This window comes from Stigmatopora argus, chromosome 23 (genome assembly GCF_051989625.1).
Source record: "Stigmatopora argus isolate UIUO_Sarg chromosome 23, RoL_Sarg_1.0, whole genome shotgun sequence".
Lineage (NCBI taxonomy): Eukaryota > Metazoa > Chordata > Actinopteri > Syngnathiformes > Syngnathidae > Stigmatopora > Stigmatopora argus.
In genome coordinates this window covers 3,348,957-3,363,756 of record NC_135409.1, presented here as the reverse complement: position 1 = coordinate 3,363,756, position 14,800 = coordinate 3,348,957, and the positions used below count along the sequence as shown (strand labels likewise).

Below are 14,800 nucleotides of genomic sequence, written 5' to 3'. Positions count from 1 at the left end.
GGCACAAAAGATTGAACGAGTCGGCGGCGGAATCGCTTCACGCCTTGAATGAATGTTACAAAAGGAGGATGAGAAGATGGCAACGTTCCAACATCGACAATCGTGCTCAAAACAAAACAAAACGAAGGTGTTTTGTAAGAGAGGAGCTATAAGAACATATTTGCCGGAAAAATGTCAAGCAAATGTAAACAAATCGAAAACTTCTGAAAGTGATGGAGGACCAGGAGAAGACAAATTCCATTATTTAATACACCATTCAAGAATAGAATGCTTTAGGAAATGTTATTTTGACATTTATTACTTGAGTTTGTTTGCCATATTCATTTAAATACTTATGTACTCCATTTCTTTCTTTCAATATTCGTTCATTCATTTTCCAAACCGCTTATCCGCACCAGGGTTGCAGTTAAAAATTCAATTTAAAATTGAAATTAAGATTTTGCCCAAATTTTAAGTCCTCTTCACCAGACTATCATAGGGAACGTAAAAGAAACCTAAACATACGTCGATGCGATGTTGCAATTATAATTTTTTAATATAATTTAAGTTCTGTTATTATAAATCTTTTTAAAAATGCTTTTTATGAATAAATTGTATCTTTACTTTCATTGCATTGAACTCATCGGCCGCCGTTAACTTGAACGCTTCTTCCATTGCCCCTCTCCGTGGAAAGGAATTGGACGTCAAGCACCGTCAAGGGCGGCTGACGAGCGCCTCGTCGAGGGTTAAGTCCTCCGCCGCCATTGACGACGATGAACCTCCATTCCGTTTTTAACGGCGGCCAATGAGATGACAAAGCCTGGATTTTGACCTTGAACCGTCTCGACTCAAGTGTCATTGGGATGCCATGTTCCCGGTTCTCACATCATGGAAGAATAATCCCCCACAATTCCCCGCGGCGCGAGCAACCCCCTCCACGGCCCCCGCCGCTATCTACTGTATGTGTGACCTTGTTGGGAACGTGTCATCATACCCCCTCGCGCCGGCAGGCGTCTTGTTGGCGCCGTGGCGATAGATCACCTCAAGGCTGCTGGTTATCGTCTGTCACGCTCACCTTCCATCCACAAGAGGAGAACAGTCTTTATCTTTTATTTATAATAAAAGAGAACATTAATCTTCCTTTAAGGGATTCTGCAAAAAAAAATGGTTAATTTGCTACTCCTAGATAATTATTTTGACAAAACGTCAGTTATTATTATTATTATTATCTTTATCTTTAAGCTATTAAAAATAGTTTTTTTTCATTGTGGTGAATGTGCGACATTTTTCCGCAGAGACAAAATAGATGAAATATTGTTTTTCCGTTTTTATCGGCTGTTCACAAATGCAACATCTGTGGATGGGCGGAGCAAAAAGAGGCATGTCATTTGGATTGCTTACACCTGACAGTAGTTAACTCGTGTCTATTCAAACAAGGCAGGTGGGTGATGTTTTCTCTCCCTTACTGGTTTTTATTATTATTTGTTGCACGTGTTTAATGGTTAATGTGGTGGGGAAACCAGCACAAAGCAGATGAGGAGTGTAGAAAACCAGTTCAAATTGCATTTTGTAGAGTTTTAAGGGAATAAAAATGGGTATGGGTTGCAGGCTTGCCACACAAGATGGCCGCTTAGGTGCTGTATGTTTACTCCAGGGGTCGGGAACCTTTTTGACAGAGCGCCATAAACAATTGATATTTTCCAAATGTTATTCCTTGAGAGCTATACTCAAAATAAGAAAATAAATGACCATGTGTGCATTTTTTTTTGTCATTTTGTCACTTTTAAAGAACAAAAGTCTCTGGATTCTTTTGACAACATTGCTACACTGTTGCTAATCAATGAGTATCAGTGAGAGTATGCATGCAGAAAGGTCTATAAAAAAAACGGATTTAAGGGGGGCTAGAGGTAGTGTCAACGGCACAGCAATGTTCCTATTGGTGCGTTTGGGACTCATGCAACCATCAAAAGAGCCGCATATGGCTCCCGAGCTATAGGTTCCCTCCCCCTTGGTTTACACTTTACTCATTTTGTTGTTAGGGTTTGGTTGTTCAGACTTTGTATTTAATTAAAGGTAAATCAACCTAGTTTGCTAGCTAAACCACTCAATTGAAGGTCTAATTCTTTTTCCAAATTAATGTTTAATCAGGTTGTCGATGGGAATTTGTGCAGCAGGATTTAGTTTTTACTCTCCAAATCAAGCTTTGTTTGGAAAGAAATTTAAAATCACTCGTGCCGGATGACATGCGAAAATAATTGAATTTGATTAGCTTTGCATTTCCATATCTCGCATTTTAAGTTGGACTTGAATACAGCGCCCTTTCCTCTGTGCATTGTTAGACGTCAAAATGGGGCCTGGCTAAAAATAGAGCATTGATTTTATTGGACGCTGACCGCAGAGCAGAGCGGCGTGACCTTTCGCAACGTGGGCGCCCGAAGCCGGGTGGTCGTCGCGAAGCCCTCCGCTTAAAGCCGGCTAATAATGCCATCATTTCATTCGCTTGTAACACATTTGACAAATGTATGCTAGGAAATCATGCCTAGGGAATTAAATAATTTCAAAATATTATTCACTCAATTTAAAATGCTCATATTTAACCATTAAAAAAAATCAAGACGGCTCAAAACAACTAAAAGAATTCAAGTCAAATATAACCGAATAATTGAAATGAAACACCTGTTTATACACAAAATATAATTCAAAAATATATGGTTGATTTAAACAGACGGTCATTTTAACATTTGTTTCAGGATCTATTCAAGTTTTGTTTTCAAAATAAATATTTGTATTTCAGAATTTATTTACTTGCGTTTTTGACAGGAGAGAAAGAAAAATTGGAGTTTGCGAATTTCAACTCTCATTTTTGATTGATATTATTTTGGGATTTTAAATACCATATAGATAATGTTTATTTTTTTCTATTTATTGTATTTTGCATTCATTGAAAATTAAATTTCCATAAATGTATATAGTTAGTCTGCCATGGACGGCGATAGACATCCATTCGCCGCCAGCCCTCCCAGTCCAAATGAATTTAGACGCCTATCGTTTTTCAATGGCAGATGACAAGCTAACGCAACCGCTTTTGTTTGACCGCCACCTACTTTTCAATTTTTTTTCAGTGTACTCATCAACCTTTTTGCCGGATTTGAGGTCGCCATGGCGACGCATCCCATCACTCGGCATCCATCGCGCGACCTTGCAGGTGATGTTGCGCACTTCCTCCGGGGAAATTAGGCCCGCTTGTCACAACTAGAGCGTGACCGACGGCTAACGGCACACATTCCTCTCCCGCGTCCAATCAGGCGCTGAAAGGGATTCCGAAGAATTTGGTCCGTCATCCAAGCTCCGCCCCCTGAGCTCCCCTCCTTCTTCCTCTCTCGTCTGCTCTGGGCGCGCCGCCTCGCCGCCTCCGCAACTCCAGATGCCTCCGCCTCCCTAACAGGAAGGTGCGCTCGCCACCGTTCGCCAGGTAAGCGGACCGAATGGTCATTTCAATTATTTTTTGAAATACAGATCTGCTCCCTCCATCTGTTAGCCTATGTTTGTTTAGCGTGGACGGCTTTGACCATGTCGTTTTTATGAGCTTTGAATGCGTGCGGTCGCGAGGGAAACCGTGGCGTTGGTGTGTGGGTGGAGGGGGAGGGGTCGGGGGGGCCGCCTCTTATTTCCTCCATCACATCAAATTGTCATCTGGGCTTGTTTCACGGGATGATCATCTTGGGACGGGGATGGGGAAAATGGTTAGTCGATTATTTGTTTATTTTTTGGTAGAAAAAACATCATTTGGAGACGACGAGCTTACCAAGAGAGTGTTGTAAATGTGTTGTTTGGCTTAAGTCCAATTTTGAAAAGTTTTATAAATGTCAACGCATTTCCGATTTTATTTTGGTGAGATCCCCCCAAAATTTGGTAGCGTTTATGTTTAGGAAAATAATTTGCCACTTGACCACTTGCTACAGCTTCCAGCTATTATCAGCCTACGATACGACTTAACGACGATAGACATCCATTGACGGTGATGGGCGTCAAATATACATTTTCATTGATAGACAAAATGTCCCAAGTAATCTTTTTCTTTTACTTTTAAAGGATTGGCTTAGCTCACGATAGCAATTATCTCAGGACATGGCAATACAAGAATTTTTGATACACGGGTGAGGAAATCATTCTAAGGTGTTCTACAATACAATTAATAATGGGAGAAAATCAGGCTCTTTTATTCCAAACTGAATTTTGTTCATCACTAGTCGACGTCCATTTAAACTGGGAGGGATGGAAGCTAAGAAACATCATTAAACAACATAACCATTTGCTGCCCTCCCTCCAATCGGACCTCTAATGGCCGCCCTTAACAGACACTGAGTTAATTTTGGGGCATTTCATGTCACTTCCTGCTGATTTGGGGGCATTATTCGGTCACTCTGTGTCCCCTCCTGTTGATTTGAGGGATTTTTTGTGTCACTGAGTTGACTTTGGGGCATTTACAGGTCACATGCTGTTGATTTTTGGTTTAGTGACCAATGAATGTCCCCAAATGAATAGAAATCAACAGGAAGTGGCCTTTATTTGCCCCAAAATCAGGATCAGGAAGTAACCTTTTTTACGTAAAGAGCAGGTTAGCCACTAAATACCGTGGAGACATTTTGTCACGAACATAATTCACTGCCATGCACGTCATTGGACGTCCAATCCATTTTGACTAATCGCTGCCCTTACCGTCCAAAAAATAATACTTTGGAACATTTTATTCCTCAGATCATTACAATGATTTGGATGATTACTTATTTTTGTTATAGTGCGACAATTCTAAAAAAAAAATGTACTCGAGGCCGCAGTCGTGGAAAAAACAGTCCGAACCTGACGAGGAAGGCGTGGCGGGCGCAGCTGTTGATCCTCATCCCGGGAATACATTAACCAGGACGTTACCTGGCGACGGCCACAAAAGGCCGAGCGCTTGAAAATATCAGGAGGTGACGTCGTTTGGAAAACACGGAGTTGACTTTTTGCGACTTTGCGTCGAAGCAGTCGTCTCAAAAGTGGAATGTGGCGGCGGCGGCCCGCGTGAAAAGAACGCGTGCGCCTTCATTGGCGGCTGCCTGCCTGTCACTTGAAGATCTCCCTCAAGAGGAAATTGCTTGTGGCCCGTCCGCCTTTCTTTCATATCCTGATTCGAGCGAGCTCTTTGTGGTCCACTTAGTGCACAATGAAGGCATTAGCACATGGCAGATGGGCCGCGCGAGTGCCGCTTTTGCCGAGCGGATCGACCAATAATATTGCTCTGTTGTACCTTCGACGGCGTTAGACGTGCAGGCCGTTCACGGATTGGACGTCTATCACCGTCCAATGCAGCCACTAAGTACGATCACAAAAGGGAGCAGGAAATACGCTAACTAAATAGGATGGGAAAAGTCCACTATTTTTATTTCAACGTTAAAAGCATGGCCAATAAAATGGAAATGAGCATGTAAGTCATTTCTTCAATCAATAAAATAGATTTCCTTATTTGAGATGATTGCACTTAATTATTACATGTTTTAATCAACAATCCAAATAAACTGGCAGTACGTACGGTATAGTTCATCTTATAGTATTTGAGCTTTTGTCTGCAGCTGTTAATCGCAGTGAATGAGTTAGTATTTACTTATTTAAAATCAATACCGTGAATGTATTCAATGTTTTGATGTCAGAATAAATTCGAGAATTAAATGACTGTAATTAAGGTAGACTAGAGCTGTTGAATGCATTTATTGAATTAAGTTCCCGACAAATAATATCCAATTGTAATTGTGTAAGTAGGGGAAGGGAATTTCTTGTTTTTGCACTGAAACTCGCCTCCGATGTGAACATCCTGATTTGTCGCCATGGCAACCCGGACTCCCCCTGGTCTGTGGGTTGTCATGCCAGCCACCATTTGCCGCTCCCTCCCTCCACCCGCTTTTTTTCCCATCTACGTCCGGGGTGAGCTTGGAAGCGGCCCGTGGTCTTTTTCTCCGCAAACACGAACCGCTAAACAGCCATTAGCGCAGCGCTCCGGCAAAATGAGCGGGCATCTGCTTCCGTTTGACACTTGGGAGACCGGACGCTCTTTTTCCTCCAAAGCCTGGGGTCAAACTTGGCATTTTTACGCCGTCTTATTTACTCATGCCCCCAACTCCCGCGGAATGCCGCAAGTATTTTCTTATCTCCTAAAGAACTTCTTAGCGCCGCCAGCAAGCCATTGGTCGCCAATTTTTAATCAGCCTCTTACCTGATGATGTTCGGCATCAATAATAATGCAATTGAAGGTCATTCCGATCCCAAAAGATAAACATTCTAGTTGTTTGTTTGCCAAAAGAGAGGAAAGTCATATTTATTTCTGCGCTAGATTGTTTTTCCACAAATAATTCGGGATTAAAAAAACAAAGCTTTCGTCATTAGTAAAAAAGTCCAAATTTTTCCTGGGGAAATATGAACTCTGTGTACATAAGGTGGAAAAATTTAATGATTTGGAAAAAAAAATGTAAGTTCCAATGTTTTTTTGAAGGCAAAATTCTGAAAACTAAATTAAATTAAAATACAATAGAGGTATTTTTGACAAAATAACACCCCCCACACACAAAAATCATTTTCGCTGACATTTTCTTGTTTTTATTTTTGCGGAATAAAATATAATTAAAGGGGGGAAATCGCAATCTTACAGAAATTAATTAATTCATTTTACAATTAAAAAAAAAATCCCCCAAAACGGTAAAAAAAAAAGTGCTCCGGTGATGTGATCGCAACCTGCTTTAAAGCGACCCAATCAGACCCGGCCTTCCCGTCGATCACGCTCGTCCCCGGAAGCCAGCGCTAATTGCATATGCAAACGAGCTGAAATGAGCGACTTTGCATCAGCTCGGGGCTTTTTTTTGTTCTGATTGCCAGACAAGCGTCGGTCTCCTCGCGTTAAGCCGTCTTAACGAAGCATTTTCTCAGGAAATCGCAGGCAGGGAAGGATCAGGTTTCCCTCTCAGTAGACGTCCGACGTCCTATTCTCCTTTGACCAATGACCTAGTTTAAATGATGGGGTGGATCCAGAGTCATTACTTAAAACAAAACCAAAAACTAAAGCCAGAGTATCTCCGTTCTTTCCCATCCCACAAAACCTTCTGTCTCATTCTACTTTTAAAAGTCCTCAATCTAGCTGGAAAACACAATCCCGGAACAAAAAACCCATATTGCGGGAAATGCCCGGGGCTCTCTCTGTGGACATTCACCTCAACTTACCTGCCAACCCAAGAGAACGCCGCGCCGACGTTAGCCTTTCGCTCAACGCCGCTCCGACTTTAGCCTTTCGCCCTTCCCGAAGGCGCGCTTGTTGACCCGACCTGGCGCGTGGCGGCTAAGTGGTGTTGACTGTCCGTACAGTAAAGACGGTGGCCGGGTCGCGACTGTTTACCGACCGCTTTCCCGAAAGGACTCTTTAGCGGGCTCTCGAGATATTTGGCGCTTGTGTGTTTTTGGTGGCGGTGGATTGACACGGTCAGGTGAAGAGGCCAAGCGACAATTGGAGGAAGTGAGTGGCCTCAGTGGGGACCACAGTAGTACTGTGCAATATATCATAATAACAATATAGTAATACCTTGAGATACGACCTTCATGCGTTCCGGGACCGAGCTCGTATGTCAATTTTCTTGTATTTCAAAACATTTTTCCCCATAGAAATGGACTAAATTCAAATGAATCCATTCCCACCCTCTGTAAAAACACCAAAACAGGATATTACAATGGAAAAACATCTTTTTTTGTTCTAATTCTCCTACTCACAAAGTAAGAAATACCCGTGACCGGACATTTCGTCGACGGACACTTCGTCGCCGGACGTTTCGTCCCCGGACGGTCCGTCGCCGGACGTTTCGCCCCCGGACGATTCGTCGCCGGGCAGTTCGTCGACCGGACACTTCGTCGACGGACAATTCGGCGCCGGACACTTCGTCGCCAGACAGTTCGCCTAACCTTAACCACTAACCTTAACCACTATTAAAGAAGACAAAGGAAATTCACATATTCTTTATTAAAGAAAATAAAACAACAAAAACTCGCTCGACAACCATAACACATAAACATTTGGGCGTGTGCAGGTACTAAATGTGCTCGTCTCTAAACACACTACGCACAAAACGGTTCCTTCGTTGAGCGCTCCACGTTCAAAGTCTCGACTCGGACTTCTAAAGCCGTCAGATCGCCAAACGGCGAGTAAAAATGCGTCATGGTAAATTCGCAGCGCCATCAAAAAGTGCAGAAAATGCTAACGCGACGGATGATGCGCCGGTAAAAAATAGCTGCGGTGTCATTCCGGCCGGCGCTCATTTTATCTGGCGTGTGCGCCGCCTCTCCGCAGAGAACAAAAGCGGCCGGCGCGCAATGTCGACTCAATTATAGAACCGATTATAATGTAGTCATCAATTATGAATCGGCAAATAATAGGAAGGGAGCTAGAGTCATCGGAAGGTGCTTTGAAAAGCCCGCAGACTCCAAAAAATGTCAACATTTCCATTTGACAGACTCGCTGGCTGAATTTCAAGGGGGCTCGTTTTTTTGGGTGGGTTTTTCCCCCGTGGAGATGGCCTTCACGGTATCTGTCCCTTTCACCGTTGCAGATTTGTACTTTTCACTGCAAAATATGCATGGTTGAGTAAGCATGCCTTTTTAAATCTGTAACTGCCATTGATGGCTATAGACGTCCAATTCCATTGTTGAAATGTGATCGTCCGAGCCGGTTCAAAAAATATTGTGTTGTCTTGTTGGATTAGTTTTAAGAAATATAGTTATTTAAGGGGGTTAAAGATGTTTTTTTTCCCTTTTAAAAATTGGTGCTTTTGTCACTTACTATGCTTATACATCCCATTCATTTTCCATTTTGTTTAAAATGCTATTGATTTTTAATGTTTTTTCTTATATAATGCTGATTAATAACAATGCCATCTTTGTGAGAATACATTTTAAAACTTACATATGAAAAATAGCTCAAATTAAATCTCCTGTTTTTAAATGTAAAAAAAATATTTTACAAAAATCCATTCTTCTTCTTTCAAAATGAATTTATTTTAAAAAGTTTTCTGTTTGTCGCCCTCGGTGTTAGCCAATGAGTCAGATTTATTGATTTTTCTTCGGGTAGATCTGGTGTGAGCTTTCGTCTGGAAAAAAATACTTTCAACACATTCTATAAATAGACTAATGAAAGAAAAGGTCCATTTATTTTCTTCCCGGTTACTGTGTAAAAAATAAAATGTATCGTTGTCATAGGCAACCAAATAGTTAAATATGGCTGATTAGAGTGCACAAAAGATGCTATTTGTCCTCTTTTAAATGCTGTATTTCCATGACAACCACGCTGCTGACAAACAAAAGATAATGGTACTTTCTCACCCGCCGGTCCAGCGCGGAAAGAGCGGCAGCCTTAATGGAACGGGAAAAAAATAGGGTCCCAACCTCGCCTGATTCACCGTTATACCATTTGGGGGGGGGGGGGGCCAATGGTACCCGGACATTTTGTCGCCGAACACTTCGTCGCCAGACAGTTCGTCGACGGACATTTCGTGGACAGACCTTTTCGTTGTATTTATTGCCTTTTATTTTAATGTCAAAGTTCCTTTAAAAAATCTAATGTAAAAACTCTCTCTCATGATTATAATTTTGTGAGAGAGATTACCTGGTTGATAATAATTATTTATGGAACAAAACAATCGTTCATGAGGTTGAGGTTAGGTTAACCCTAACCTTAACCACCAACCTTAACCACTATCCCCTAATCCTAATCACTAACCTTAACCACTATCCCCTAACCCTAATTCTAACCACTAACCTTACGAATTGTCCGGCGACGAAATATCCGGCGACGAAATGTCCGATGACGAAATGTCCGGTCGACGAACTGTCTGGCGACGAGGTGTCCGGCGACGAATTGTCCTCCGACGAAACGTCCGGTCACGGTGCCAATCATCATCAGGTGTATTCAAGAGTATTCAAGCGCTTTTGTCTGACAAGCGTCTCTCTCGCATTGTTGTAAAGTTTTGAAAATGTTAGCATTCACTGCCTTTGATGCGATCCCGTTAGACTCCACTATTTCAAGTGGAGGATGTTTACCGCCGTCAATGGCAGCCATTCATGAGCTAGTTTAAAACAGGGGTGTCTAAACTTTTTTTCTCCCATGGCCACTTTCAGCTTATCACATTGGATTCATATTTTTTTTCATATTGGTTCATTATGTCAAACCAAATTTACTGAAACGTCTTGGCTCCATCTAGTGTCAACGCTGAGAAATGCAACAGAATGTAGGTTGGGGTGCAGATTCTTTTGTGAGCCATGTTCAATGATATTTTCATCATTTGGAACGGGCCAATCAAAACCGGGCAGCAGGCTGTAGTTTAGACACCCCTGCTTTAAAAAGCAGGATATTTAATGACCCTCGTGTTGTTTTAGCGCTGTAAAGGCTGAACATTTGTTAATTCCACTTGGCCATGCCATTAAACCCCCCCAATCCATACGAGGGCGCATCGATTTTCTTCGTTTAGAGACGCGGTGAACAAGCGTTATCTCTGGTCGTGCTGAATTGAAGCACTCAGACAGACGTAAGGCATAGATTTTTCAGTGGCTTTAAGGTCACCTTGGAAAAAAAAAAGGAGACTATTTACTGTTTTTTTCGTGTTTTAAAATGAACCAAAGTGTATTTTATGTATATATGTTTTTTGACTATGAGATGCTACTACCTAGCATTTTAAAGTCCAGTGCAGATTTTATATGGGGAAAAAAGATTGTTGTAAAATCTGGTGGGCGAGACTCAAAATATGAAGTTTTTAGTCATCATATTCAAGAGTAAAGGGACTCTAATGAAGCAGTTTCTTTCAATTACCTTTCAAAAATAGTGGATTGATGGTGGGAGTTGCTCGTTAGATGTCTTGAGAGGATAGAAAACCGTTGTTATGGCATTTTTAGCTTTGTAGGCTTTGGACTTGGGATGGCTTATGATGGTCCCGCGCATTTCCTGCTTTTTGCTCGGCTCGCCGTCCCTCCACGTGCCAAACAAATGGCGTCGTGCCGAGTGGCGTGCGGCCCATCGATGCTAACCAAACGTTTGGCCGTAACTCGGTGCGTCTGTCTGCATCCATTCGCCTCACTTAGCGCTAATGCCGTGTATTGAACAACAAGCAGGCGTGCTCCAAACACAAGCCGGCCGGGGACAAACGAACGCGCCGGATAATCGCCCTCGACGGGAGTCGACGGAGCGAGCGCGAAACCCGATATCCGCCCGGTGACCGCAGACAGTCCACGTCAAATCACGCATTGGTAACCTCAAATAACAAAACCATCTAAATAAAATATCAAACAACTTACAAGTGGTTCAGTAAGACCAAATAAAAGATACAACAACTCGAAACGATTAAACCGAGCGTCAACAATTAATTTTGTGACCGATCGTTTTATATGTAAGCCACTGAAATGATGAATGAAAAAAAGGATATGTACCATTTACTATTTTTATTCGGAACTATTTTTAGTTTTGAATAAATATAGTAAACGGTTCCTATCCTTTTTTTCATTCATCATTTTAGAGGCTTATAATCATTTTTTACATTTTTGAAGTGAAAGATTTTTTCCCCTCTTTTTCATTTTTAAAATGTGAAACTAAATTAAATATACTGAGTAAAAAAAGAAAAACTAATGAAACGAGAATACTATTAAATACTAATTTAATCTCAAAACAAAGAGGAAATGAAGGCAATTTCTTAAGTACTATTAAATTTTAGAGTTCGTAGTCCATTAGTAACTTATTAATTGTGAAACTCCATCAGCGGCTAACCCGTCAACGAAAAGTCATCATTCACATTTCAATCATCTTTAGCCGGATTGCGTTTATCCAAATGTTAACTGTTGCACAAAGTCTTCACAATAGAATAACTCCATTGAATATTTATGGCTCGGCACGACGTCCGCAAACGCCGGCATAACAAGCGTGTTAATAATTGAAAAGGGCAGCGGGCGATGCCGACGGTGCTCTTTTCGGCATCGGGAAAGGTCAAAGCGGCACCCCCTGCGCCGCCGTGCGTCGGCGCCGTTAAATGATTAGCGCCACCTGCTGGACGGGAGGCCAGGGAAGGTTTTTTGAAGAGCCGCCTCGTGGTTATTGGCGCCGGCAAGTTTTTTTCTCCGCGTTTGTAGCCTGCGTTTTCTAGGTCACGCGCACTCAAATGTTCTCCTCCCGCCTCCGCTGGGAAAAGGTGGCGCGGATTTTCCGCGTGGATGCTCGGCACACTCGCCTGTGCGCTTCTTTTAATTTGTTTGAATGGCTTTCTGTTCTCGTTGAACTCGCATTGACGAAATCCTGTTCGTCTTGATTGGAGGAGGGAATCAACTTTTGTTCGTTATTCTTTACATGGAATATATCTTGAATTTGCCTTTGTATAGATTTTGAGGAAAAAACTAAGTCAATTGATTGGATCACATGTTGAATTAAAAAAAAAGAAACATCAAAGTCCCACCCCTTTTATTTTTAATTAAATTTGCACATTCTACGCGGGCTTGCGTGGGTTTTCTCCGGGTATGCTGGTTGCTGGGCTAGCCGGTTGAAGGAACACTCTAAATTGCCCCTAGCTATGATTGGTTGTTCATATCATTGTTCCCTGCGATTGGCTGGCCACCAATCCAGTGTGTCTCCTGCCTGGTGCCCATAGCACCCCCGCGAGCCTTACGAGGATAAGCAGTACAGAAAATGAGATGGGGGGAAAAACAGAAATAGTAAAGTGTCTTTTTAAAAAAAAAAAAAAAAAATTCTCCACTAGAATTTTCTATTGTTGAGCCTCAATTGTAAATATTGTTATTCCTGAGTTTAAAACGTATTTTTTAAACTGTATATATTTTTTTAAGAAATCCTTTTGCCTGGTTTGGATGTGAATTAGTGATGAAGCCATTCAATTCCGCTTCTCCAAATGTGCATTTCCCTGTTAAGGTTAGAGCAAATTATAAGAAAATATGTTCATTTCTTTGTTAAAGCCAAAAATTAAGCAGACCTGCAATGTTAGGTCAAAAGCGCAAATTTTTCATGCGACAAAGGTAATTCTACTCGTGAAGTGCTGCCACACACAGTGAAATAAATAACCTCATTCTTCTCCGTTTGAGCGTTTTTTTTCTTCCCCAGCCTCTTGTGAATGAAATTCACACCGAGGGTCTTCCAAGACTTATGCCAGGTCGTCGCGAAAACGAGCAAAAATAATAAGTGCAATCAAGCTCCCCTGGCCTACTTTGTAATTCTGCCCTTTTCTGCTCGCGATGACATGCAAACGTAATTTATGCGGCGCCTTGGACGGCGGGCGGGCCGCCCACCTGCGACATTTGCATGTGGAAATTGAAGAGCGCTCGCTACTGTACCCGCCAGATATTCATATTCACGGCTCAATTTTGGAGACTTGACGGGACGGAGACAGACACCCTGCGTCTTATTCAAAACGGTGAATCCACGTTACATTACGTACTACTTGTTTACTGATGAAAAAAGACAAAAATGGTTTAGTAGTCCATATTCATTTCATTTTTATGGCATTTCCACCTCCCAAAATACATAGACATGAAGACGAAATGGTGAATTTAACATCTCATTGAAAAAGTACTGTATTTTCTCGCATATACACTGTATATGTTGCTAAAAAAATGACTGAATCAAGGGTATGTCTTATATGCGCACAAATTAGACTTGACATGCACGAAACTGCAAGGTGACAAAGACGAAACGCCATAACGCAAGACAATGCGGCTGATACGGTCATTTATTTCAAAATAGAGAAAAGATAAACAGATAAAACGCCACATGCAATGATTTTTCTCAAGATTTTCCCTTCAAAGTAACACATTTGTACTCCCTATTAATACCTTGAATATGGAGGTGAAAATTGTGAATCAGGGGGCGGCTTATACGAGAGAAATTGTCAAATTCAGCGATTTTAAGGCAATTTTAAGAGTACGGCTTATACACGGAGGCGGCTAATATGCGAGAAAATACGTTAAATATTCTCCAATTTCTCTAGTCATTGTTCGAAATGGATTGGACGCCCAGCGGCACCAATGGCGCCCAATGAGTGCATGGGTTCCCCACTTTGGCGGTGACTCTGTCCCAATGCCGGAGCTCATCTGAATGTGTTTAGTCGTTGGCCTCGGGCTAAGCTGCTATTCCGTTCTATTTATTTTATTTGAACCCGTCGCATGGCCTAAAATGATGCAAAAAGGATTATAAATAATCATTAAGGATTCCACCCGAGGCTGCGTGAAGAGAGGGAAGCGAGAAAAAAAACGGAAGCGAAGCTACAATGAAAGTCCGCAATACATTCTCCGACGCGTGGTCGATGTCGCCGATCGAGCGCTGATGGATGAGCCTTATTTGTGGCGAGTTAAAGACTAGCGTTGCATCGATACCATTTATAATAACCGATATTTCTTTTAAAACAACCCAACCAAAAAATCACGAAATGACGGCGCACTGACTTGAATGTAAAGTACTCCTATCATGGCTTGGTTAGCCACTCCTTAGCTCATAAGCTAATTATTGGTACAAATGTCATCGTTTTAGCAATGCATTGATACAGATACTAGACTCGGTCCAATATTTTAAACGAGGGATGACTGGCAGCGAATGGAGGAAAAACTGAAATGAAAAATGAAAATGTTGAATACATTTTCAATATGTTTATTTGAAAAGATGAATGAAATCATTTGAAGAAAATTGTGGCGCAAACAGCAAATAGTGGATATTTCATTCATCTTCTATTCCGGCGATCCTTTTGTCGTCTGACTGAAGGGAGAATTGGTTGTT

General features: G+C 41.8%; 1 protein-coding gene across 3 annotated transcripts in view; it reads left to right on the top strand.

The window, feature by feature from the left end:
• Window positions 1-3,102: 3,102 nt before the first annotated feature.
• Window positions 3,103-14,800, top strand: part of syt1a (synaptotagmin Ia) — a 64,124-nt gene continuing 52,426 nt past the window's right edge. For all 3 annotated transcript variants that reach the window (XM_077593501.1, XM_077593504.1, XM_077593500.1), the window contains exons 1-2: window positions 3,103-3,184; window positions 3,285-3,451. The gene's annotated coding sequence lies outside the window, so the exon portion shown is untranslated. The remainder of the gene's footprint in view (window positions 3,185-3,284; window positions 3,452-14,800) is intronic.